Raw genomic sequence first — 25,382 nt, 5'->3', positions numbered from 1 at the left:
AAGGCAATCCTCTCGCCAAACCTCCTTCAGCTCTTTCCACCAGGGGAAGAGCAGCTTCAGTTGCATTCCACGCAGGAGTACCCATAAAAGACATCTGCAGAGCCACGACCTGGAGTACACTGCATACTTTAACCAAACATTGCTTGGCTGAGGATGCCAACAAAGAATCAGTGGTTGGACAGGCGGTCCTCCGCCATCTCTTTGCGTAAGGTAGGAGCAGCTGCCTTCGCCCCACCTATTCCCTAGTAAATGTGACTTGTTAAGTTGCTGTATGCTAGACACACTGATGACTACTTCAGAATGTATAGTATTGTGGGTACGCTTAACTGCTTTGGCATTCTATTCAAGCATCTAAATCTATGAAAGATCCAATGCTGGACAAGTCTTAGTTACTTACCTGTAAACATATTTCTCCAGCATTGGTTTCTTTCATAGATTCACATGTGCCCACCCACCTCCCACGAGAGGCTGCTCAAAGGCCCAGCAGTCATACATACACGTAGTCTACTCACGGCTCAAAATCTGAAGATGGCTGCCTTGGGCAGAGCTTAAGCCCTGCCACCTCATTGGTTAGGGCCATAAAGGACCAACGTGAGGTGGAGGGACTACACAATTAAATTACTCATGGGCCATAATGGACAATCTACATTCATTTTCTATGGAAATAATGTGTATATATATTTAATTTTTTAATAATTATTGAAATCACTGAGGATTCCTGTCTGACGGGGAATATTCAAGGATGTGAATCTATGAAAGATGCAAATGCTGGAGAAATACAGTTACAGGTAAGTATAACGCGCCTGTACACCAGTGTTTATAGGCGCAACAAGACAAGGAAGGGGAGACACAGGGAGGACAAAACACATGATTTTACTAGGCCTTGTGTCATTCAGATCGTGCAATTGCAGGGGGAAACGAGAGAAGTGCCAGGGGGAGTGAGGTACAAGAGTGCAGTAAACAAAGCTAAGTGTCGCCGGCTTTAAGTGCAAGGAAGCAGGGGACTGTAGGGTTGCAGATACAACCCTAGTGTGTGGTAGGCCCAGAGGCATTGCATGGGGCAACTGGTTGTCAAGGAGCCTGGTGCTTAAGGTTCAGAGGGTGGCCAGCTAACCATTTAGCGCAGCAGACCAGTACATCAGGGGGGGGGGGGGGAGAGGGGAGGTGGAGGAGAGGAGAATGAGAGAAGAAATGAATGAAAGAGAGAGAGAGAATGAGCGAGAGAATAAGAGAGCGAGCGAGAGAATGAGAGAGCGAGCGAGAGAATGAGAGAGCGAGAGAATGAGAGAGCGAGAATGAGAGAGCATGAGATTGAGATTGCTTCCGAAACCTTGTAGCCACCAGGAGCCAGTGGAGAAATTTCAGGGCTGGAGAGATAACCCCTGGGTTTAAGGACACATCTTGCAGTCCTGTTCTGGATTAGTTGCATAGGGCGAAGAGTAGATACAGGCACACCATTCCTGAATCGCGGATAGACATTCTGGAATGAGCGAGGGGGGAGAGGAGGCTGAGGGGAGCCTGAAGGCGAGCTGAGTCATCCGCATAACATAACGTTAGGAGGGAAGGCAGAGATTTGATGGGCCAGAGGTACAAAGTAAGAGTTGAAGACCCAGGGTGAGAGGTTAGAGACCTGGGGAACACCACATGTGGAGAGAGGTGGTCGAGAGAAAGGACGCCAGTTGTACCTGGGAGCGACGATCAGAGAGGAAGGAGGTTAGCCAAGCTAGAGCCTGATCAGTGATGCCCAGGTTGTCACAGAGACGATTGATCAGGATGGTGTGCTTGACCGTGTCGAAAGCAGAGGAAAGATCAAGGAGGATGAGAACAGAAGGAAGGCTACAGTAGAGAATTTGAGAGCAGGTCTTCACGGGTGTTCATTTTCCATCTGATGGTCATGGAGACAACCAACAGATTAATATTGAGATGGGTAATGGGAGATGGCCAGCGTTTCCAGGCGTTTGCCCAGAAAAGGAGTGATCGAGATCGGGCGGTAGTTTGCCAGAGTGGAAGGATTGGCAGAAGGCTTCTTCAGGAGGGGGTGCACAAGCGAGTGCTTTAGGGGGAGGGGAAGTGTCAGTGGCAAAAGAGTGATCGCAGAAATCAGGCAAGGCTGGAGCGAGGTTGTCAATGTGGTCCTTGAGGGTTCTGCAGGAGCAGGGGAGCACCTGCTTGCACAGTACTTTCATAGATCGGACTTGTCTAGGAACATCGTCGAGAGTGAACACGTGGAAGGAGGAGGAAGAGGGAGAGGGGTAGAGTGAGAGGAGAGTTGACAGGATGTCCTGAGATTTAGTGGTGAAAACTAGAGACCAGAAGGAGGCCAAGAGTACCTTCCAACCAGTGCCACCATTGATGGACCACAAGGGGATTCAATAGGTCTGGTGAAGGAACGACAGAGGATGTCAGTGAGAGTCTGCCTGGAAAAAGCGTTGACATAGGTGTCAGCGATGGGTAGTCCTGGATTATAGAACAGAAGATCTGTCTTGAACTTTTTCCTTCCACATTTCGTCAGAGGGATAGGATAGGTGAGAATGTGTTAAAGTCATTTGTACCGCACGCCGTCATCAACAGAATTGGTCCCCAGGTGCTCAGACAGATCTGCAAACAAGAAGGTGATGGGGGTTAATCTGGTGAAGAGGGAGTAGGAAAGTGAGAAAGGTGATATGCGGTTGGCAGCATCAGTTTGGTTTTCACTGTGCGCTGAGCTTGGGTGTGAATATCGGATCTGTGAGTCCTCGTGTGCTGTTGGTGCGAGTTATGTGTTTGTTGTGGTGTGGTGAAGTGCGTGTGGTTTGCTGTGTGAAGGTTGTTTGGATTTTTTTGAGAGTTAGTATGCAGAGATTTGAGCTTTTGGGTTAGTGGGTTATATGTCTTAGTCCTTGTTATGCTTGTTCTATGTATTCGGTTGTCCTGTGGAGTAGACATTTTCCTTCTCTTTTCTCTTTCCTGTCTGTCTAATTGTTAGGAGTGATGGTGTGGTAAGTTCCCAGCAGTGTTATTTCCGATCTTTGTGTACCAGGTTGAGGCGTGCATTGTCCCCCACTCTGGTATTGGTGCTGTATTTTTACAATCACCCGCTCCCTTCCTTTCTATTTCCAGTGGGTGATCCATTGAGAACACATATCGCAACACAGAAGAGAAGCTCACTGGCTTCCAGTACAAGCAAGAATACGCCATAAAACTCATGATCGCCCATAAATGCATCTCGGATAATGCCACTATCTACCTCTGCCAAAGAATCTCACGCAAAACCACGGCCAGAACTCAGATCCAGCGCCAGCATCCCACGCTTTACTACCTCCAGATCAGGGAACGCCAGCTTCCCCATAGCAGCCCCGCGTATTTGGAACTCCCTACCCACCTACCTATGCAACGAAACCTCCTTCCTGAAATTCAAGAAATTATTGAAAACTGGCTGTTTAATAAATTATAACTCCTCAATAACTACTCACTTGATTACCTTCATACCTAGTCATGCCTCCCCATCCTTTATGCGTCTAACCTTTCCAAGTAAATTCTTCTTTATGTCAAAATGTGTAATCAAATTGTTTTTCGAATGCCTATGTAACTGTTCAAGATACCTAAAAGGATTGTAACCTATGCCGTGATACCTAAGAGTTTGGGCGTACCACCAAATGAAATAAATAAAATTGCTGCCTGTGCTTATATTGTAGGTCAAAGTGTTATTGACGTATCACCCTTACCCTTCCATCCCAATCTCTCCGTGATCGTTCTTTGGTACGATCCTAGCTTATCTATCTTTCAACTAGTACTTTGATATGCCGTAGATGGTTCTTCCTTTACTTGGTAGCTTCGGGAGATGGGGACGATCGGCTTCCTCTCTCAGCATTGTTTCAGCTGTGTATGTACCTCTATAGGCACTCTTTCTAGTTATGGGGTTAAGAGCCAAGATTTGAGGAGTTTTCTGAATAGGAGGTGATCTCTTTTGTTAAGTATGTTCTTTGGTAGCTTGTTCCAGGTTTTTGGGGCGAGGTGAGGGAAAGAGGATCCTCCGAATTTTCTTTTGTATGTGTTTGGTTCCAAACTGATGTCGCTGCTGGATCGGAGTGGCCTTGTTGGGCGGTGTACGTTTATTCTTTCTCTTGGGAACTCCACCCTGGTCGTGGATTGCTCTGTGCGGTCTGCATAATGATTTGAACTCGATTCGCTGTTTTATTGGTAGCCAGTGTAGCGTTTTCAGTGCTGGTGTGATGTGTTCTCTTCGAGGTAGTTTGAGGAGCAGTCTGGCAGCTGCATTTTGTATGCATTGGAATTTTCGTCGTTCTGGCATGCCCAGATATAGGCTATTGGCGTAGTCTACCCTGGACATGACAAGAGCGGTGACGGTGAGTATTTTGTTGGCGAATGACAGGAATGATAGGATCATTTTTACAACTCACAGGAGAAAGAAGCATTTCTTGATTAGAGAGTTTACTTGTGACTCTAGAGAAAGTTCATTGCCCACCAGGACGCCCAGGTTTTTTACAATTGACGATGGCGCTGGGGTTGTACCAAGTTCTGTTGGCCAGGGGATGTAGTGGCTGTCTCCTTCCTTTTTTTGGAATGCTCATTATTTGTTTTGCCTGGGTTGAGTTTGAGGTAGAGTTCATACAGTTGTAGATTTCACAAAGACAGCTCTCTAAAGTTGTGTTTTCTTCTTGTGTATTTTGTGTCGTCAGTGTAGTTGTAACGGTGAGGGCATGTCTTTTATTGATCTTGATTAGTTGAGACAGGTAGATGTTAATAATAGCAGGGAGAAGGATGATCCTTGTGGTACTCCGCATGAGGATTCTCTTGGGTTGGATTGAAAGGTTTGATACATATGGTTGTAGGAAGGATTTGATCCATAGTAAGGTGCGGTAGGTGATTCCAATTTCTTCCAATCTCATGATGAGGATATCGTGGTTAACTGTGTCGAATGCTGCAGCGAGGTCTAGAAGTGTCAAATTGTTACTATTGAGTCTGTTTGCCTTTCGATGATCCCAGATTGAGAGAAGTGCTGTTTCCGTTCCTCTCATTGGTCTAAAGTCTACTTGTGCCTGGTCCAATAGGCGGTGCTCATCTATGAATTCTTGGGTTGTTTCTAGCAGTTTAGCTGGTTACAGGATTTTGGAGAGGTCCTCCACCTTTCCTGCTGTATCCTAGAGGAGCGGCTTGATGTATGCTGATTTGATGGATTGTGGCACTTTCCCTGTTGAGATTGATTGGTTGAAGACATTTCTATAGTAGTCCATGGGTGTTCCTTGTGAAAGAATTGATTTGTATATGTCTGGGGAGCAGGGATCTGTGGGGAACCTGTTTGTTGCTTTTGTTACCAGTTTGACGAATGTCTCCACTGACATTTGAGAAGATTGGGGGAGGGGGGAATTGAGAGCACCTTAGAGGGAGAGTGCGGAGAGGAGGAAAGGTGGGGGGGGGGGGGCTGGAGAGCACGACACAAACTACAACCAACAGCAATGACACAACTAGAGCCAAGTGTTGGGGAAGGAAGAAAGGCCTATGTAACCTAATATAGAAGTACAACATCTAGAAGTGAGTTAACAGTACAGAGGAAAGACCCTAGATAGAGGGAAGATGGAAAACGCCATTTTTTTAAACACAACAGCAAATGCAAAAACACAGATTAGGCGTTCATAGAAAAAATAGGGAAATGCCCCCAGGCTAATTATGGTAATTCAACAATGCCAGATAAGGATAACATACAACTGTTAAGTGCAGCAGACTGAAGAAATAGTCGATAGATGCAACACGAGAGGAGGGACAGTTGAATAGGGAGCAGTAATGGCTTGTTAAGATGGATTTCTAATCTATGACCACGGTGGTCAGAAGATTAGGAGTCCACCCTAGTTTAGTGGAACAGGGGAACCTTCTGGACAAACGAGACCAATCTATCTATGGTGGCATGGCAGGCGGGCAAGACTAAGACTCAGGAGGGGTGACGGTGATCAGCCCACAATGAGCACACACAGTAAAACTCCACCTAATACTCGTAGACAAGTGTATATCAAAAATATATTTATTATAGGCCTTTATAACTAAACACGAATAAACCACAGTAATAATGAACACTTTTGATGTTTGTTAATCTGCTTAGAATCTCATGCTGTGCATATGATCCGACATCCAGTGGTAACCGCAGAGTATTGCATCTTGTCTTTTGAGGATTGAAAGGGGACGTCGACATGGGCATTCCTATAATACCATCCCTAACGTGACGTGTGGTGTACCCAAGATCCCTCGCACGTTGAGGTCCCTCAGATTGTTCTAATCGACTTTGGTCGTTTATTCCCTTAAGTCACTTTGACGGTTGAATCCTGTGCAACGCCGAAGACTGCTGCAGAATTTCGACGCCTTGTTGATCCGGTGGTGCTGCCGTCCACGTTGCCGGGCCTTCTGGCTGGCCCTTACAGTAGGGAGAGTGGGGTCGGGGTGGACATATTCTTTCAAGTATGCCTTTCCTCTTTCAGCCTCTTTGTTCCCTGGGTTTTGTCATCGCTGTGCTTGTCTTGCGCTATCGCGAAGACACCATTTAGATTTTGCCCCTCGTGTAGGGCCAAATATCCGTGGAAAGACGAGCACTGTTGGTGGTGCAGCTGTCTTCCCCTCAACCACAACGAGGCGGCTTGGCCGGCTTGTAGACTCCTTCATCTTAAGATGAGTAAGGAGTACCGCCTGAAGCAGTGGTCCGCCTACGGCTTGTCGCAGGCTGACAGTTCTTCCCCTGCCACCACAACTGCCGAGTGTGATGAAGGGACAAGCGACCAGAGCTCTGTTTCGGAGGCAGTTGACCTAACGGTGGAGAGTTCTTGATCCGTAGCTTCCGTCCCCGAAAGGCACAACGTGAGTCATGCTATGGAGAAGAAACCCAGTGACAGGGGCGCACAAGATTCAAACACTAAACGCACAACCCAAGATTCTGATTCGGCGGCAAAGTCGAAGCGTTCCAAAGCGCTAACGGACCCGTCAAATGCCTCCAAAGGGGTCCGCTGAGCGTCATGATCGGCAACCTTCCCCGCAACCGCAGCAGCAGCCTGCGACTGGGCAATGTAAAGTTAAGGGCGCTGGCACTAAAACACATGCGGCCGTCGAGACGCCACAGGAGACAGCGCAGACACCGCTTCAGTCCCCGGTGGCGTCGAAATCCACTGCAGAGCCTCCAGTCCGCCCGGCACGTCTCGCCATTACCCCGAGCATTGGCGATAGGATCGCCTCAGCAGTTGATCAGAAGGAAAGGGCGAAAGATGCGGCGAGACGCACAAAACGGCCGAAAAACATGCTGAGACACACGGAACGGCCGAAGGACGTGCCGAAAGACGTGCCACAGCATCCGGAACCCCGCAAGGACAATCCTGAGAGTCCTGTGCCTTTATCCAGCACATTAGGGGATTTCATCTCGACATTCTAGAGAAGACGATGAGCCCTTTCCTCCCTTGGATCCCTCTGGTTCATCCTCATGGGCCAGGGAGAACTTTGAGGGGTGTTTGGACAGATAAGAGACATTTTCTCTTAATCTGAAAAGTTTGCTCCCAAGAGGTGTCGGGAGGACCTTCCCTTTACACCTATGGCTAAGTTTCGACGGACCTTTGACGATCCTCCTGAGGAATATACCTATGACCTCACTGATGACAAGGTCCCTGTGGACACTTGTGTGCAAGATGATGCCCCCTTCGGGGACGATTACAATATGGATGACCCTGCAGATCCTATGGACAATAGGGAAGACAGCCACCAGGTTGTGGATTCACCTTGGGCGTCCCCTACTCCCACCCCAGACCCCGATACCCTGTGTGTAGACCCCCCCTCCTGCCAAGCCTCCTCTGTGGATGATAAATTGGCGTTTTAACGCCATTTTGAAAAAGGCGGGTGAACATTTTCAGATAGCCACACAAGACGCTTTGCCAGACTCAGATTTTGTGGAGGACATCCTCAAAGAATAGCCTCCTGCCAGCCAGGCTATTCCTTTGTTGAACTCTATCACGAGAAGATTGGCACCCTAATTGTTGATGCCAGCTCAAACCAGAGCAGTGAACCCCAGGGTGGAGAAGTTGTTCTGTCCTTCTCATACCGACCCTGCTTACATTAAGGGCCATGCCACTCCAGATTCTTTAGTAGTTAACACTACTAGGAAACGGGCGGGTGTACCCCGGTCTACAGAAGAGGCACCTCCCGATAAGGAGGCCAAGAGGCTGTATGCACTGGGGAAGAGAGTCGCAACTGCTGCTGCATTTTTTTTCACTTGAATAGCCACATAAAGCCACTCTGTTGGCTAGCTATGCAGACATCCAGTGGAACGTACTGCAAGAAGGCCTTCAAGAATTAACGGAACCTTTACGGGCTAAGTTGCTCGCCATCGTATCAGAAGGCAAGTAAATCAGAATGTGCTTAAAAACACTTTAGATGCTTCTGAAACAGTGGGAAGAACCCTGGCACAAGGTACATTGCTCAAGCGACATGCCTATCTGAGGAACACTGGGTTTAAGCCAGAGACCCAGGCTGCCTTGATAAACAAGCCTGATGAAGAAACAAACTTGTTCGGCAAGGCAGTGGACGACGCCCTTCAAACTGCCAAGAAAGAACATGAGACATTCAAGTCCCTTCAACAGATTACCCAGAAACCTTCTCAACAGAGAGGGGGCCCCCTCTCGCCGGTCCTTTCGTGGGCAATCTCGCTGCCCTCAAAACCAGTATAGTTATGGAAGCAACTGGAATTCAGGCCAAGGATCCAATACCACCATCACCACCTATCCACCTAGAAGACAGCAGCGTGGAAAGGGTAGAGGCCGAGGCTCCGCCTCTAGGGGCTCCCCGGCCTCGGGTCAGAAATGACCTTCGGATCCAGGTCTCCTCCCATGCCACCCCAGTCGGGGGGAGTCTAACATCTTTCCTTCAAGCATGGGAAGGAATAAAAGACCAGTGGGTACTGAAGAACGTAGCCCACGGGTACTGCATAGAATTTTGCCGACCACCCCAATTCAGACCACCAAACTCAAGAAGCCTTACTCGAACACCTGCGCATACCACTGCAAGAGGTGGAGAGCCTTAAAGAAAAGGGCGCCATAGATGTCGCCCCGATTTTACAGGTAAACAATGGTATTTATTCAGTGCACTTCCCTGTACCCAAAAAGGGTCTCACTATGCGCCCTGTGCTAGACTTGCGCCCAGCAAACAAATTTGTCAAACCTCAAAAGTTTTGTATGGTCACTTTTTCACGCTGCTGAAACGGGGCTTACATGGCAACACTGGACATGAAAGATGCATACTTTCATATTTCAATGTTGCCAGTGCACAGAAAATACCTAATATTCATGATAGAGGACAAGCTCTATCAATTTAAAGTACTCCCCTTCGGCATCGGCTCAGCGCCAAGGGTGTTTACGAAGGTACTGACAGTGGCAGCAACACACCTGCGCAGACAATCCGTCCCGGTTTACCCTTACCTCGACGACTGGCTCGTAACAGGAGAATCCTACGGAACATGCCTACTGAACACTTAGAAGACTATAGACCTCTTATTCAGTCTGGGTTTCTCCATCAACGAGAAGAAGTCCAGCTTAGGCCTCAGTCAAGTCAAACTGTTTCTAGGGGCTCTAATTCGAACAAATGACGGTCTCGTCTTCCCCTCCAATGAGGGGGTTCAAAATATGCTGTTTCAGATCCCTCAGTATGTAGCCAGTCAGGAAGTGATGGTATGCAAGGCCATGCGACTCCTAGGAATGATGGCATCCTGCATTTACTAGTTCCCCACGTGCGTCTGTGCATGCACCCCATGTAAAAGTGGCTCAACAGCCAGTGGTGTCAGGCCAGCGGACAATGGGAAGATATGGTAGTTGTCTCGGCAGCCCCCGTTCTCTCTCTGCATGGTGGTTGAGGGAAAACCTCTTGAAGGGGAAGACCTTCACCACCCCCGCAGTAGAACCACTCTCATGACAGGCGCATATCTCACGGGCTGGGGAGGGGGGTCACCTGCTTCAGCAGACGTCGCACGGAGTGTGGTCCCAGATGTAGCGGCCAACCACATAAATCTGCTAGAGCTATTAGCTGTATTGAAAGCACTGAAAGACTTTCAGACACATTTACAGGGTAAGACAGTCCTGATCTTGACACACGGCCATGTACTACCTGAACAAACAAGGGGGCACTCACTCTCCAGGGTTATCCAAGCTGTCCCAAAACATTTGGGTATGGGCTCTCAAACATAGGATGATCCTGTTGTCCCAACACGTTCCAGGGGAACTCAATCTTCTGGCGGACGTACTCAGCAGAGACTTCCCACTGCCCATAGAGTACGAATGGCGACTACACAAAGACATCGTCTCCAATGTTTTTACGCTATGGGGCTTCCCAGAGATAGACTTGTTCGTATTCGCCTCCATGTACCCCCAGAACCGCTCCAAGAGGAACGTTCTCTGGATAACATGGTCAAGGACATTTGTTTACGCTCACGCCCCCCTGCCCCGACTCCCCTACTCAACAAGATCGTGCAGAAGATGCACCAGGAACCATTCACCATGATATTGGTGGCCCCCATGTTGGCCGCCAACCCTGGTTCTCTAATCTGATAGAGATGTCCCTTTCTCCTCCTATGAGACGGCCTTGCCCGTGCAACATGTTATCTCAGGACAAGGGAGAACCGCTTCACCCATGCCCGCAAACCCTGAGCTTAGCTGCCTGGCTCCTGAGGTCATAGAGTTCGGACACCTAGAACTTCCTCAGAGATGCATAAACATACTTAGGTAGGCAAGAAAACCTAAATCCCAATACTGCTACTCCAGTAAATGGAAGCGCTTCGTTATCTGGTGTAATGCCAAGGGCGTCAATCCCATTGACTGCTCTGCTACTCACATTGTGTTGTACCTGACTCACTCACTAGACTCAGGCCTTGCCCGTACAACATATTGTCGCAGGACGAAGGGCAGACACTCCACCCAGGCCCGCAAACATTGAACTTATCGACCTGGCTCCTGAGGTCATAGAATTCTGACACTTGCAACTCCCTCAGAGATGCATGGACTTACTTAGGGAAGCGAGGAAACCTAACACCCGATATGGCTATTCCAGCAAATGGAAGTGCTCCGTTATCTGGTGCAGTTCCAAGGGCGTCAATCCCATTGACTGCTCTCCACGCACATTATATTTTACCTGACTCACTCACTTGACTCAGGGCTGGTTTTTAATTCCCTTAAGGTGCACTTAGCTGTTCTCTCAGCCTACACCACGTCACAAACGAACGTGTTGTGGTGGAAGATACCAGTTATTAAGGCTTTCATGGAAGGGTCAAGATGATTCATCCCCCCCCATTTCTAATCCAGCTCCAGGATGGGACCTAAATTGTGGTATTAACCCGTCTTATGGGGTCTTCACTTGAACCTATGCATAAGGCAAGTCTCAAGGATCTTATCTATAAGATAGCCTTCCTAGTGGCTATTACTTCTATAAGAAGGTTTAGTGAACTACAGGCCCTTTTAGTTCTAGACCCTTTTGTTAGAATTCACAGAGATAAGGTGGTTCTGCGCACTCACCCTCGATTTGCACCTACATTTATTTCCAAGTTGCATGTGAACCAATCAATAGAACTGCCTACTTTCTTCCAGAACCCCACTAACGTGGCTGAAAGAAGCCTACACACATTAGATGTGAGTCATGTTTTACCTGGAAAAGACTAAACCACTGAGGAAAACAAACTAATTTTTCGTTTCAGTGGCAGCTGGTAGAGAAGGGGATCCTGTCTCTAAATCAGCCATCTCAAGGTGGATTGTAAAATGCATCACACTCTGTTTCTCTCTTGCTAAGAGAGAGCTGCCCTTTAAGCCTAGAGCGCTTTCTACTCGAGGCACTGGGGCTTCCATAGCTTTCATTGCAAACGTTCCCCTTGAGTCCATTTGCAAAGCGGGAACCTGGAGTTCTGTATACACCTTTACAAAACACTATTGCCTAGAAATTCATTCTAGTTCTGATTCTCAGGTGGGACAAGCAGTACTAAGACATCTTTTCACTACTGTTCCTTCTAACAACCCACCTCCAACTCCGGGTACTGCTCGCTAGTCTATGCACAGCATGTGATTCTAAGCCGATTAACAAGCATCAGAAACATGCATTTCTTATGGTTGTATCTGCTAAGATTTACATGCGCCCACCCTTCCTCCCCGCTCGGGTGGAAGGAACATAGACGTCTTAGTACTTTCTCTTTTATGTACTAACTTACGATAGTCATTAGGCTCACTCATGGCAGCAAAAATAGAATCGGATGGACCTTGACGCGTGAGGGATCTTGGGTACAGAACACGTCACGTTAGGGATAGTGTTACAGGCACGCCCATGTGGATGTCCCCTTTCGATCCTCGAAAGACAGGATGCAATACTCTGCGGTTATCACTGGATGTCGGACCATATGTACATCATGTGAATCTAAGCTAATACAACCATCAAAAATGCTATTACGGTCAGTAATGCATGGCTTACCGCTCTTGCCTTACACTATGTAACATATACAAAATGTGTTTAACCTAATGCAGATAATGGGGAGGACACAGCCATAATCTGCAACAGAAGAGGTAAGTGAAACTAAATTATCACATTAGGCAGTTCTTCAAAGTCCATCCCTAGCTTGTGCAGTCCAGCTCTACGAAGTGGGCAGCCTTGTGTTCAAAAGTACAGCAGTGCGTAACGGCAAAAGCGGGTCCCCTCCAAGGAGCTCTAGCAGTTCAGGAAGGGGGTTGAGATGAAGAATAAAGCACTATTCAAGGAGGATCTACCCTTGCAGGTAGTGTGATTTTCAGAGTTCTTGAATAGCTGGGGAGTGCCGGCTAGCCCAGCTAATGTGAGTATCTCTTCAGGGATTCTCGTGCGTAAAAACAAGTGGCTGTTCCAGGGGGCCACTGGTAAGTGATGAAAGTACTTGCTGACCTCCGATACAGTCCAGGCCAAACGTTGCCAGTCTAGTCCAGGTCGCTCGTAGGTTTAACCCCTGCAGTTACACGTCGCTCTGGCTCTCAGCGGCTGCAGGACGGGGTGATCGTCCACGGCGGGACAGTAGCCTTTTCTCTGCTTTCAAAGAAAGATGGTTCCAGTGCAGCACGTCTCAGGGCACAGGGGGTACAGGTCTGCAGGCACTTACAGCGACCGTCGCCACAGCAGGGTGAGACAAGGGACAGCAAATGCGTGCAGCGTGGCACAATCTCATAAATCATGACACAGAGGAGCTAGGACAACAAGAGCGTGCGCAGGACCACAAGTAAGTGATTCCCAAAGTCTCAAGTGTCAAACTTGGGACGGTGGCATGCCTATATGATACCTTGGGTTCCAGCTGGCCTGTTTGCTGGATGGCCCAGGAACACTTCCGAAGGGGCTCTTCGCTAGGGTAAGCAGGAGGTGCCGACAGTAGTTGGTCCCACTACTTAAAAGGGTTGGAGTGCCCTTGCAGGACTTTTATGTTTGATGCAAAAGCAGGGGTCCAACGGGACAACAGCAGGATCACGGTGCCAAACCTTCCAGTGCGTCTCCGGCAGTTCCACCGGTCTGCTCTTTTGTTTCAGGATACTTGGCTCCTTCTGTAGTTCGGTGTGAACTTCAGTTGATCGACCTAGAATGGATGCAGAGCCCCTTCTTATCCAAGATTCGTTTTGTGCTCAAATTTGGGATAGCCAATGGAAGATCTGCTCTCTTGCATTCACGCCAGTCGTGGGGCTACCAGTCATTCAGGCATACCAGACATACTGACACCAGTAGTGTGGATTGGGAACAGACAGTCCGAACCCTTGTCCTGGGAACTAGCACACGTGATATGCAGGAGCATGCAAATGATGCGGTTTACGTGGGAGGCTGCATGCCCAAATAAGGAAAGACCAGGTCTCTCAACCTGCGGGAAGGCAAAGGGACAAAATGGCCAAAGGACAGAACAAAAGACCTTGTGGCACTGCCATTTCCGGCACTGGCCAGTCTTGGGCCAAGCGGGATATGGTCAAAAATGAAGTAAAAATACTTTAAAAGTAAACTGCTGCCACCAGTTTGTCCTTGGCACACTTGTACAAACACCCAAAAACCCTTCAAGGGTGGATAGGGCCATAAAACAAAAAGGACCCCTATGTGCGGTACTGTAAGGTATTTGGCACGTAGATAAAGTTACCAAGAAATGTCAACATAGTCAAAGACTAAGGGAAACATAGTTTCCCTGTACCGGCAGCCTGAAGGACGTGTCTGTTTCCCCATAACAAATGAGTAAAAGCTCAGAGAAGTGCAACGGGTCAAGCGAAATCCTGTGCACAATCGAATGTCTTCGATGTTGATACAGTAAAGAAAGTTGATAGCAAAGTAGTTAAAGTTGGTCCGAGCCCAGCAGAGGGAGATCAATTGAAAGCTTTGTGTTAAACCAAGTTTGTGTTACAATGGAGAAATTGGTCCGAGCCCGGCAGAGCGAGACTGATTTGAAGATTTGGGTTGGACTAGATCTGAGCCCGGCAGAGGGGGATCCAGGGTGAACCGTGAGTCACTCCAGAAATTGGTACATGGAAATTCTAATAACATTGTGTATATGCGAAAAACAAACTGTTAAAGTGGATTTGCGACCCGGCGGAGGGGGGATCAAAGGTGAACAGTATACACCAGAGAAGTGTACATAGGAGAATCTTGACAGTAAAGAAACTGTTTGTTACATCAGGCCCTCTTAAAGAAGAGTCTTTTGAACGGCAAAGAGAATTGGTACAGAAGGCTGTGATGCTGGAGTTTTGAACTGCACCCTCGTGCTAGAGAAGCCAGAGACTGTGCTGAGCTAGAGTTTGCCGCCGTTAGCCCATGCTAAAAACATGGGGAAGGGGAAGCCAACGGCTTGAATATCCGGACATACCGTTTCTTGAGCACTTTTCTTTTGCATAACATTGCTTCCCACACGATTTGTATTTAGAGATAAGGATTGGTGTTGGGCAGGATTGTATGCAGTACCCTTTGGGTGCACTATAATAACCCTGACCTCCTGGCAATAGGGACACAACCTTTGGTATATGTCTGAACTATATAGGTTGGTAGTGTGGCTGAGCAGCCAGGCTTATCTCAAGAGGGGGTCAATGTGAGCAGTAAGGTTTTGACAGAGTTTTACAATACAGTTATCCAAATAAACACTTATACTCAAGGTTTCTTGATATAACAATTAATTTATTTCACAGCCAGTTATGAGCCTTCTTCAGAAAGGGAGCAAAACATATAACAATTAAATATACTTCAAAACACACTCTGTTTCTCTAAATCAGATGATACCCATTGGGGATGGCGCGCACACTTCCTACAACCTCAGGTGACTTGAATAGCTAGGACACTCTGGACATTGATTTATCACTGGTACATTTAGATCAGTACTGAGTTTGGTGTAAAAGAGAATAGAGGAATAAAACAAAGGTTAACAAATAATTCATAAACAAGTACTTTTAAAAACCTTCCAAAGTAGAGTAAATTTACCCATTCCTGGGGGAAAGGCCAAAGCACAAAGTCGGAGTTAAAGAGAATTCTCTCAGGGAGCCAGGACAGCCAATCTTAATTGCACAATGTCAAGGGGATCTAAAGATCTTCACTGCAGGTAGGTAAAAAGTCTTGCACAATGTTTTTAGAAATGTTTGTAGAAAAGTAGAATACTTGAAGGGCTACAAGCTGGGGGGCTATTGAAGGGCAAAGCTTTAGTAACTCTGCAAGGTAACCAAGACGGGTCTTAACTGAGAGCAAGTAAGGCTACACAACAAGAGGTAAGTTCTTAGACTTTACAGTACCTCTGGTTAGAAGAAATGGTTCCAGCTGGCTTCCGTTCCTGTACAGCTCTACAGATCCTGTTGTTACTGAGCCTGTTGTGGGGACAAGAGGGAGGCCAACTGGGGACTCCAGCTCTGCAATGGGAAGGTCTGCGGCAGCAATGGGCAAACTTCAATTCAGCGGTCCTTCAGTGTTTCAGCTCCTCGCGTCTGACAGCAAATAGCAGCACTGCGGTTTTCGGATACCACTTCAGACTTTCCTCGCATCTGGGGTCCAGCACTCTGAGGTGGCTCAGGCTTGGTCAGTCCTGCATCAAGGAAGTCCGGAGGATCTTCCTAGCACTCAGGTCCAACTTAAAAGCAACACACACAGTCTGGTGTTCCTCTCCCTAGCACTTCGGTTCCAGTAGCAGCAGAAATGCAACCAGCTTCGAGAGGATGTCCAGACAGGCTTACTTTGACTTGTGAATCCCGCCAAAGACAAAAATAAAAAAGTGACCAAACCTGGTTTGCCGCAGCGAGTAAATGTCAAGAAAAGCCTTCCTGACAAAAAATGGTGAAAAAAGACTGGGGCCATTTTTATGAAATGGGCACCCATGGGTGCCTTACCATGGCTGTGAACGCAACCTGCGGTAAAAACACACAATGGTAGTAAAAAGTAAACCACTGCCACCAGCAATTAATTGTAGAAAGGGTAACCTAAACATGTTACATGAGAAACTAGACAAATGGGATACTAAGTAACCCCTCCAGAACCCTATTTTAAGATAGTGTGTGATGGGTCTAGACAGTTACAAAAGGTAAGTAAAGTCAATTTCACTTTACTGTTCTTGGAAACAGTAGTTTCACCAAGAGAAGGTATTTAAACGTTTGGGAAAGCTAAGACTCTTCCCAGTGCTAATGCGCTGAAGGTACTGTGTGACACAATTTAAAGATGATGCCTACAGAGTTTGTCAGATTCCAAAGTCAAAAGAAACAGAGGATAAATCACATTAAAATGACATGAGATTAAAAAGTCCTAAAGTTAAGCAAAAAGAGCTGGGGGTCTCTAAGGTAGAAGGGAATTAACACATTTCTGAGAATGCTCCCTAACAATTGGCAATGGGCTTATTAGTATAGGCCCTTTTATTTTGACAAGACACCACTTGGACTGCGTTATTATTTGATGGTCGTAGCTTGCTCCCATCTTTAGATTTAGGCTTTTCAAACCCAATTAAAGTTTAATAAACACCCTTCAACTGTGGTCATTTGTGTCTGTCTTACTGTTGATACCATGCTTTCCTTACACTTTCTTAAAGCGTAATTGGGTTTTGGTTTTCCTGATTTGCTTAGTGCATTCTAAAATATTTATTAACTGTTAATACTTACCATTGAGCAGCTTGAGGCCCCTCCAGAAAGTGAGTTTTTACATTGATGGTGGATAGGAGAGAGTAGCCGAAGTAGTGTGATATGGTGATCTTCAGTAAATCACCTGCGACCAGGAACGAGAGCTGTACAGGGGGGAATACATAGCGACATACATATAAAGAGACCGGATGGATAGGGTTAGAGATGTGATACAGATAACATGGGGATACAGGTAAATCGTATTTATAGGAGATATACATCTTCTTTGTTCTATCCACTTCATGGAGAGACCATTCACTCAGTCCATTCAATGCACTTCATCCGTTCCATCCACTTCATCCGTTCTAGCCACTTCATTTGTTCCGACAAATCCATTCACTCCATCCGTTATATTGATTCTTCTGTTGGATCGACTAATTTGTTCCATCCACTCTATCCGTTTCATCAGTTATTTCTATTACATCTTTTTCATCCATTGCATCCGTTCCATCCACTCGATCCATTCCCTCCACTCCATCCGTTCTATCCGTTCCATCCATTCGTCTGTTCCATCTACTCCAACCATTCCACCCATTTCATCCGATTTATCTCTTATCCGTTCCATCCATTCAGTTTGTTCCATCTGCTCCATGAATTCCCTACGTTCCATCGATTCCATTCCATCTGTTCAATCCACTCCATTGGTCCTATCCACTCCATTCGTTCCATCCATCCATCCAGTTTGTTCATCTGCTATGTGTTCCATACATTCCATCTATTCCATCCGTTCGACTCCATGCATTCCATCCACTCCACCAGTCTTATCCATTCCATCCGATCCATCTACTCCCTCTCTTCCGTTCCTCTCTTCCGTTCCTCTCTTCCGTTCCTCTCTTCCGTTCCTCTCTTCCGTTCCTCTCTTCCGTTCCTCTCTTCCGTTCCTCTCTTCCGTTCCTCTCTTCCGTTCCTCTCATCCATTCCACCACTCCTCTCTGTTCGGTCCACTCTCTGTTCCGTCCACTCTCTCTGTTCAGTCCACGCCATCCATTCCGTCCGTTCCACCCACTCTATCCGTTCCATCTACCCAATCCATTTCATCTACTCGGCTTGTTCCATCCATTCCATCCATTTCACTTACTCTATCCGTATCACTCGCTCTATCCGTTTTAGTTACATTATCTGATTAAGACTTTCTATCTGTTCCATCGACTCCCTTTGTTCTTTTATTTTCTTGGTTCAAACAACCCTGGATTTTTGTGACTGTTCATTCCATTTGCTCTAAGCGTGGGTTTTTTTATGGGAAGAGCATCGTTTTCAGTAATTTGCAGAAAGACAAGTAGTCTTCAGTGTGCCAAATGTGGGGTGGAAGTGAGCTCCATAGAGTGGGGGCGAAGGCTGAGGATCCTCCTAACCTGACTGAGTTGGTGTTTGGTATCACTTAAAGATGGGCAGAGCTTGATCTTCGAGTGCGCGGTGGGTGGTAGGGTTTTAGCTTGTCCTGTAGGTATAAAGGGCTGGTTTTATGCACTTCTCTGTGAGAGATGCATAAGGTTTTGAAAGTCACCCTTTGTCCAACCAGGAGCCAGTGGAGAGTTCTGAAAGCTGAAGAGGTGTGGTCTCTTGGGCTAAGTGCTAGAAGCATTTTTAATGAGGTGGTATGCTTGGACCCCGAGGTAGAGGGAGTTGGCATAGTCCAATCTCGATTATTACAATAGATTGGACAGTGGCGAGTCTGTTGTGTAAGGATAGGTACGGAAAAATGCGTTTAAGAATTTTGAGGTGGTAATGGCAGGACTTGGAGACGTGGTTGATTTGGCGAGAGAGGGTTAGGTCAGAGTCGAGAGTGCATCCAAGGTTTTTTTACTGTGGTCGAGGTGGTGGGCCTTCGTAGAGGGTGAGGGAGAAGCTTGGTATTGCCGCACACAATGATTTCGGTTTTAGAGGGGTTTAGGAGGAGGTGGTTTGTAGTCATCCAGCGATCAATGTCAATGAGGCAGGCTGCGACGTCTGGCTGACAGTTGAGTTTGAGTTGAGGAGTTTTAGGATTATTTGGGTGTCATTGGCGTAGTTGTAGCACAGGATATTGTGCGGGTGGATTATTTCTGGGAGGGTGGACATATAGAGGTTGAACAGGCGGGCTGATAGGCATGCTCCTTGTGGAACGGTGGTATTGACTGGTCGGGTGGGGGAAGCAAAGGTGGAGAGGAGGGTTATTTGTTTCCTATTGTTGAGGAAGGATGCTATCCATTTGAGAGAGTTTCTACAGACTTTTAGGGAGTGGAGGCGGTCGAGGAGGATTGAGTGGTTGATTGTGTCAAAGGCGGCAGAGACGTCTAGAAGGATTAGTGCAGCGCATCCCACAGAGTCTGCAGTGATCTTAAGTTCGTCCCAGATGGAGGTCAAAGTGGTTTTGGTTCTGTGTTGTGGTCTGAAGCCTGATTGTGCAGGGTCTAGGAGATTGTTGGATTCGACAAAGGCATTTAGTTGGAGTATGTGCTTCGATCGATGGGTTTATTAAGGAACCTGGTGTTTGAGATCGGGCGGTAGTTTTTGGGGTTGAGGGGCTTGAGGGAAGTTTTTTTTTAAAGTGGCTTGACATGTGCAGTTTTGAAGGCGTCTGGGAAGATTCCCAAGGAGAGGGAGTCATTTATGATGGTTCTTGCGCACTCACCTGCGCAGGTGGATGCAAATATTTCTTTGAGGATTGAGGCAGGGCAGGCGTCAAGGGGGGAGCCAGATGGCTCCTGGGCAGAGAGAAGCTTGAGAAATTAGTCTCTCGATATAGGTGTGAACGAGTCGAAGGTGGGCTGGGTTGTAGTTGCTGTGACAGGCGGGGGGGGGTGACTGGTAGGGCGGCTGGATTACGTGGCAGGGACAGGAGAGCCAGTTTGTTGTTGAGAGAAATTGCTCTGTCGAGAGCAGTGGTGTAGAAGTGGGGAGAGAGTGTGAGTTGCAGAGGGACTGAGATGGGGTGGATTGGGTGGAGGTACAGGTTGGTTTGGTGAATTCAGAAATGATTTTATGGAGTTCCTTGCTGGGGTTTTCACAGTTGAGAATTCGAGAGTTGTAGTGGACTTTCATTGCTTTTCTGATTTTGGCTTTTTAGTGGGGATGGTGTTCGGCCAGGGTGGATCTACTCAGGTTGTTTTAATCTTTCCGCCATTTGCGTTCAAGGGATTTATACAGTTGTTTTGTAGTCTTCAGTTCTGGTGTGAACCTTTTGGGATAAGGGCCACGCGAGCGGTGGATTGGAAAGTGGGGAGAGCGGGATTAGTGAGATATTGAGCCATGAGTTGATGGTTAAGGGTTCATTACGTGGGATGGTTCAGAGAGGAGTTTGAAGCAGGACATCGGCTAGGTCAGGGAGGATCTTTAGTTTCTTCCAGCACTTGCGTTGATTGTGGGGGGTTCTGGTTCAGGTATGGGGATGGGGGCGGGCGAGCAAATGGTGAAAGGCACAATGAAGTGATCAGACCAGATGATGGGTATAGGGGGTTAAATGTATCTGGTCGTGGGAGCTAAAGATGGCATCAAGGGTGTGTCCTTTAGAGTGAGTTTGGCCGTTTATGTGAAGGCGGATGTTAAATGCATCTAGGCAGTCGACCAGTGAGTGGGTCATGGGGTTGGTGGGAATGTCGAGCCAGATATTGAAGTCCCCATGAAGAGTGAGGATGGGATGGTTTATCTGGATGTGGCTATCGAATCACTGAGGTTGCTTGAGAATTGTCTGTCATAGCCTGGGGGTCTGTAGATGATTAGGAAGCTGTGGGAGAATGTTGGTGGGAGGGATAGTTTGACGAGAAGCGATTAGCAGGAAGGGATGAGGGATGATTGTCTGGCAGTCGATGATTGAGGTGGAGAAGAGTGACTTGAAAACGATTGCTACTCCACCTCCTCTAGAGGGTCGGTTGAGTGGGATGAGGGAGTAGTCCGGGGGGGCAAGGCTTCATGGGCGATGGGGGCAAAGACGTCCGAGAACCAGGTTTCTGTGATAAGTGCTAGGTCTGGACTGTCTGAGGTGAGGTGGTCAAAGATGCAGTGTCTGATTTTTTGCTACAGATCGGGCATTCAAAAGGATACATCTTAATTGGGCACGGGGGATGTTGTGGAGGTTGTTGGGGTGGTGGTGGGTGAGTGGCTGGGGGGATGGCGGTGGTGGGGAGTGAGCGGGATCTGGGAGGTGAGAGAAGTGGATCGGTCGATGATGGTTGGGAAGAGTAGGCGGCCGGACAGGAGGTGGGTGTGGGGCAGATGGGGTTGAACGGGTGTGTGTGTGGTCGGTTGGGAAGACCGATTTGGGGCTGGGGATTCAAGGTTGAAGCGCATGGGGTTAGGGGCTCTAGGTGAGGTTGCCAAAAATTCAAGGGATAGGGGTTGGAAGCAGGGTGAGGGAGGAGGGTGGTGATGGCGGAGGTTGAGAGATTGAAATGGTGGGTCGAGGCAGGAGGGGCGAGGAGTAGTGGGAGATTGAAGGAGACCAGACCAGTTTTCTTTTTTTCATGGTTTTTGTTGCAGTTGGTTTGTGTGAGAGGGTAGGGGGGGTCAGAGGGCGATGGAGATGCGGCCACTGTTCTTGCCAGGGCGAGACGTGCAGTTTTTAGGGAGGGGAAGGGATGAGGTTGTTGGGGAATGTTAGAGGGAGTTGACGCGAGGAAAGGGCAGGGGGTGGTGGCGGGACAGGGTGTGTCTGGGAGGTTGGGTGGGCAGGGCAGGGGCTGCGGGCCTGCTGGGGGGTGGGTGGGTGGATGGAAGGGATGGGAGGAACAGGAGTCTTAGACTGATTGGCACGTCTTCGGGCTCCTCTGGCTTGAGGGTTGGGTAGGGGGTGAGGTGAGAGCGTAGTGAAGGGTGGGATGGTTTGGGATGGGAGGGGGAAGGAATTAGGGGGAGGGGGAAGGGAGAAGCGCCAGAGTGAGGTTCTTTCCATTGACCTTGCAGGGTGAGAGGCCTCCTCAGGTTCCGAAACAATCTCCTGAGGACGCCTTTTTCTGTAAATTTCAAGCGCTTATGCGCACCGATCCCATGAGGGAATATTTCAAGGGGCTTTTCAAGGAGAGATGTCCACCCGCGCCTCCGGCTCCACCTGTCCCGTCGGTGGTTCCGCCGGCGCCTCCCTTGCCCGTGATGCCTCCCCCTGCGCTTCTGCCTGTGCCACCATTGTCCCCAGTGGACAAGGCAGTGCTTGACTCGGCTCAGCAGGAGCCGGACGCTGCCTGCGCACCATCTTAGACCTTTCCCAGTTCAAGAGGATCACGCCCGGCCAGATTCGCTCCTCGTTGCAGGCGGGCGATTGGCTCAGCGTGGTGGATCTTCAGGATGCGTACATGCATATCCTGATTTGGAACCCACACAGGAGATACCTCCGTTTCTCTTTGGGAGAGGAGCACTTCCAGTTTTGGGTGCTTCCTTTTGGCCTCAGTTTGGCACTGCGTGTCTTCACGAAGATGTCGGTGATCGCGGCCCATCTTCGTCTCCAGGGTATCCATGTGTATCCCTATTTGGACGACTGGCTCCTACGCAGCCCTTGCCCGGTGGCAGCAGCGGGCAACCTCCAGTCTCTCCTTCAGCTCCTGTTCCATCTTGGGCTGTTGGTGAACTGGCGGAAATCCTCCATGACGGTCTCACAGGACCTGACTTTCCTGGGTTTTTCGTTGGAACACGATAGACTGCCGAGTGTATCTGACCGGGGACAGAATGGCGGATCTGTTGGCCACGTGTCAGATGTTTACGCAGTCGGAGAGCATGTCGGCCTGGTCGTTCCAGAGGCTTCTGGGCCTCATGGCCTCGTGTGTGCTGGCTCTTCCTCTTGCTCGCCTCAAAATGAGACGGACCCAGGTGGCTCTTTGGAGTTCCTGGCGTCAGGCTGTGGACCCGGATTCCAAACAGATAATGATTCCGGATTCCATGAGTGGACCTGGACTGGTGGTCTTCTCTCAGCAACCTGTCAGTGGGTGTCGGGTTCCAGGACCCAAGCCCCATGGTGACGATCACGACAGTCTCCTCCCTTTTCGGGTGGGGGTGCAACGTTAGATCTTCTTCAGGTCTCGAACCTCTAGTCACCTCAGGACAAGCTGCGGCACATAAATCAATTGGAGCTTCTGGCGATTTTTCGGGCGCTCAAGGCGTTCAGACCTCTCATTGTCAACAAGGTGGTCCGCTTAAGAACGACAATGCGGCGTCAATGTACTACATAAACAAGCAAGGGGGAACGAAGTCTCCCCCTCTCGTGGATCTGTCCATCCAGATTTGGGAGTGGCCCTTGCTTCATGGGGTCTGGCTGCTTGCAGTGCATATCCCGGGCCAGCTGAATGTCACCGCGGATGCCCTCTGCCGGCGGACAGTGGTCAGCTACGAGTGGGAGTTGAAGGCGGAGATCCTATCATGGATTTTCTCGCGTTGGGGCACACCGGAGGTGGACCTCTTCGCCACAGCGGTAAACGAGAAGCTTCCTCAGTACGCCTCCAGAGGGGGGCTGGGAGCCTCCTCTCTGGGGGACGCACTGGAGATCCCATGGCACAACATGAGAGCTTACGCCTTCCCGCCTCTTCCTCTGGTTCATCGAGCAATTTGGAAGTTGAAGAGTTCTGTCAACTGTTCTCTTCTACTGATAGCCCCGTGGTGGCTGGCCAGGTTTTGGTTCTCCAGAACTTCAACACCTGTCGGTGTGTCCGCCGATCAGGTTACCACTAACTCCCGATCTTCTTCACCAAGGGGGAACAGCAGATGTGGCACCCCTCCCCACAATCGCTCAACTTGGCGGCATGGTGCCTGAGTTCACGGCTCTAGAGCCTTTGGGTTTGTCTGCAGATAACATGCGCATTATCCAGGCAGCCAGGAAACCCTCGACCAGATCCCAATACAAGAGTAAATGGCTCAGGATCTGTCATTGGTGTTTGGAGAAAGAATTGGACCCGAGGGTGGCGACGATTGACACGGTGCTGTCCTTTGTCTCCTCCCTAGCAGAGTCAGGGGTTCATGTCTTGTCCTGCAGGACTTATCTCTCTGCGATTGCCACCTACCTCTCTACAGACCGTTGTTCTTATTTGTTAACGAACCCGGTGGGGAAGAGACATTTTGCTGGTTTGACACGACTCTACCCTCCGGTTCGTAGTCTGCACCGCCTTGGGACCTAAATGTAGTCCTGACGGCGCTGTGCCATAAACCGTTTGAGCCAATGGCTATGGTTGACCGCAAGTACGTGTCCTGGAAAGTTTCCTTTCTGGTAGCCGTTACGTCAGCGAGGAGAGTGAGTGAACTCCAGGCATTGTCGGTGGAGCATCCTTTCTTGGTCTTTCACAAGGACAAGGTAGTCCTTCGGACGAACCCAGCTTTCCTACCAAAGGTAGTGACCGAATTCCATCTGAATCAGTCAATTTCCCTTCCGGTCTTTTTTCCGAACCCTGCCTCGGAAGCGGAAAGGGTTCTACACTGCCTGGATGTCCGAAGAGCTCTTAAGTTCTACCTGGACAGGACAGCCGAGCTTTGGAGTTTTTCCCAACTGTTTGTGACCTTCGGTAAACCCCAGGGCAGGCCGGCGTCTAAGGCATCCATTTCCAGATGGATTGCTGCCTGTATCACAATCTTTCACCGTCCAAAAGCTGAAACATCCTAAGGGTATCTATGCACATCAGGTGCGAGGCAAGGCAGCTGCGGTTGCTTTTCAGAAGTATGTTCCCTGGGAGTCCATCGCTAGAGCGGCTACTTGGGCCTCCCCATCTGCTTTTTTTAAGTATTACTGCCTCGATATGAGCTCTAGGGCTGACGCTCAGTTCGGCCAGGCTGTGCTGAAGAACCCGTTTCAGTAAGGGGTATTTCCATCCACCCATAGTTCCTGTAAGGAGTGCTTGGGAATCTCCCATAAGTATGGAGGAAAGGGGATGGGACGTAGGAGTATTACCAGGTTACTCACCATAGTGACCACCTTACTCCTAGTCCATAGTCCCCTTTCCTCCATACACCCGCCCGCCGTCCCCTCTAATAAGGTTCCTCTGTTATTGCTAATGGGTCTTGGACCCTGCAATAGAAAAGGACTGATGGGCGATGCGTGGGGCGGAGTCAAGGTGGGCGAGGTTACGGCCGTGTGCCGGGCCCTGCGCAGGAAAGAGAGGAGGGACACATTTTTGAAAAAAAATTGGATGCTTTTTACAAAAGTGCTTCGGTCCCGTCCCACAGGACAGAGAGATGTCCCATAAGTATGGAGGAAAGGGGACTATGGACTAGGAGTAAGGTGGTCACTACGGTGAGTAACCTGGTAAAACTTCTTAGTAAAATGCACATTTGCAGTCTGTGAGTTACAAGTAGAGGGATGCTCAGAACAAGATAAGCAAT

At 48.6% G+C, this 25,382-nt stretch overlaps 1 protein-coding gene across 2 annotated transcripts in view; it reads left to right on the top strand.

Moving 5' to 3' along the window:
- KAT8 (lysine acetyltransferase 8) overlaps positions 1-25,382 on the top strand; it is a 1,009,124-nt gene that overhangs the window by 364,909 nt on the left and 618,833 nt on the right. The window lies entirely within an intron of this gene.

Source organism: Ambystoma mexicanum, chromosome 3p (assembly GCF_040938575.1).
Source record: "Ambystoma mexicanum isolate Mex_15411 chromosome 3p, UKY_AmexF1_1, whole genome shotgun sequence".
In the NCBI taxonomy this organism is placed as follows: domain Eukaryota; kingdom Metazoa; phylum Chordata; class Amphibia; order Caudata; family Ambystomatidae; genus Ambystoma; species Ambystoma mexicanum.
This window is presented reverse-complemented; position numbering and strand designations above follow the sequence as displayed.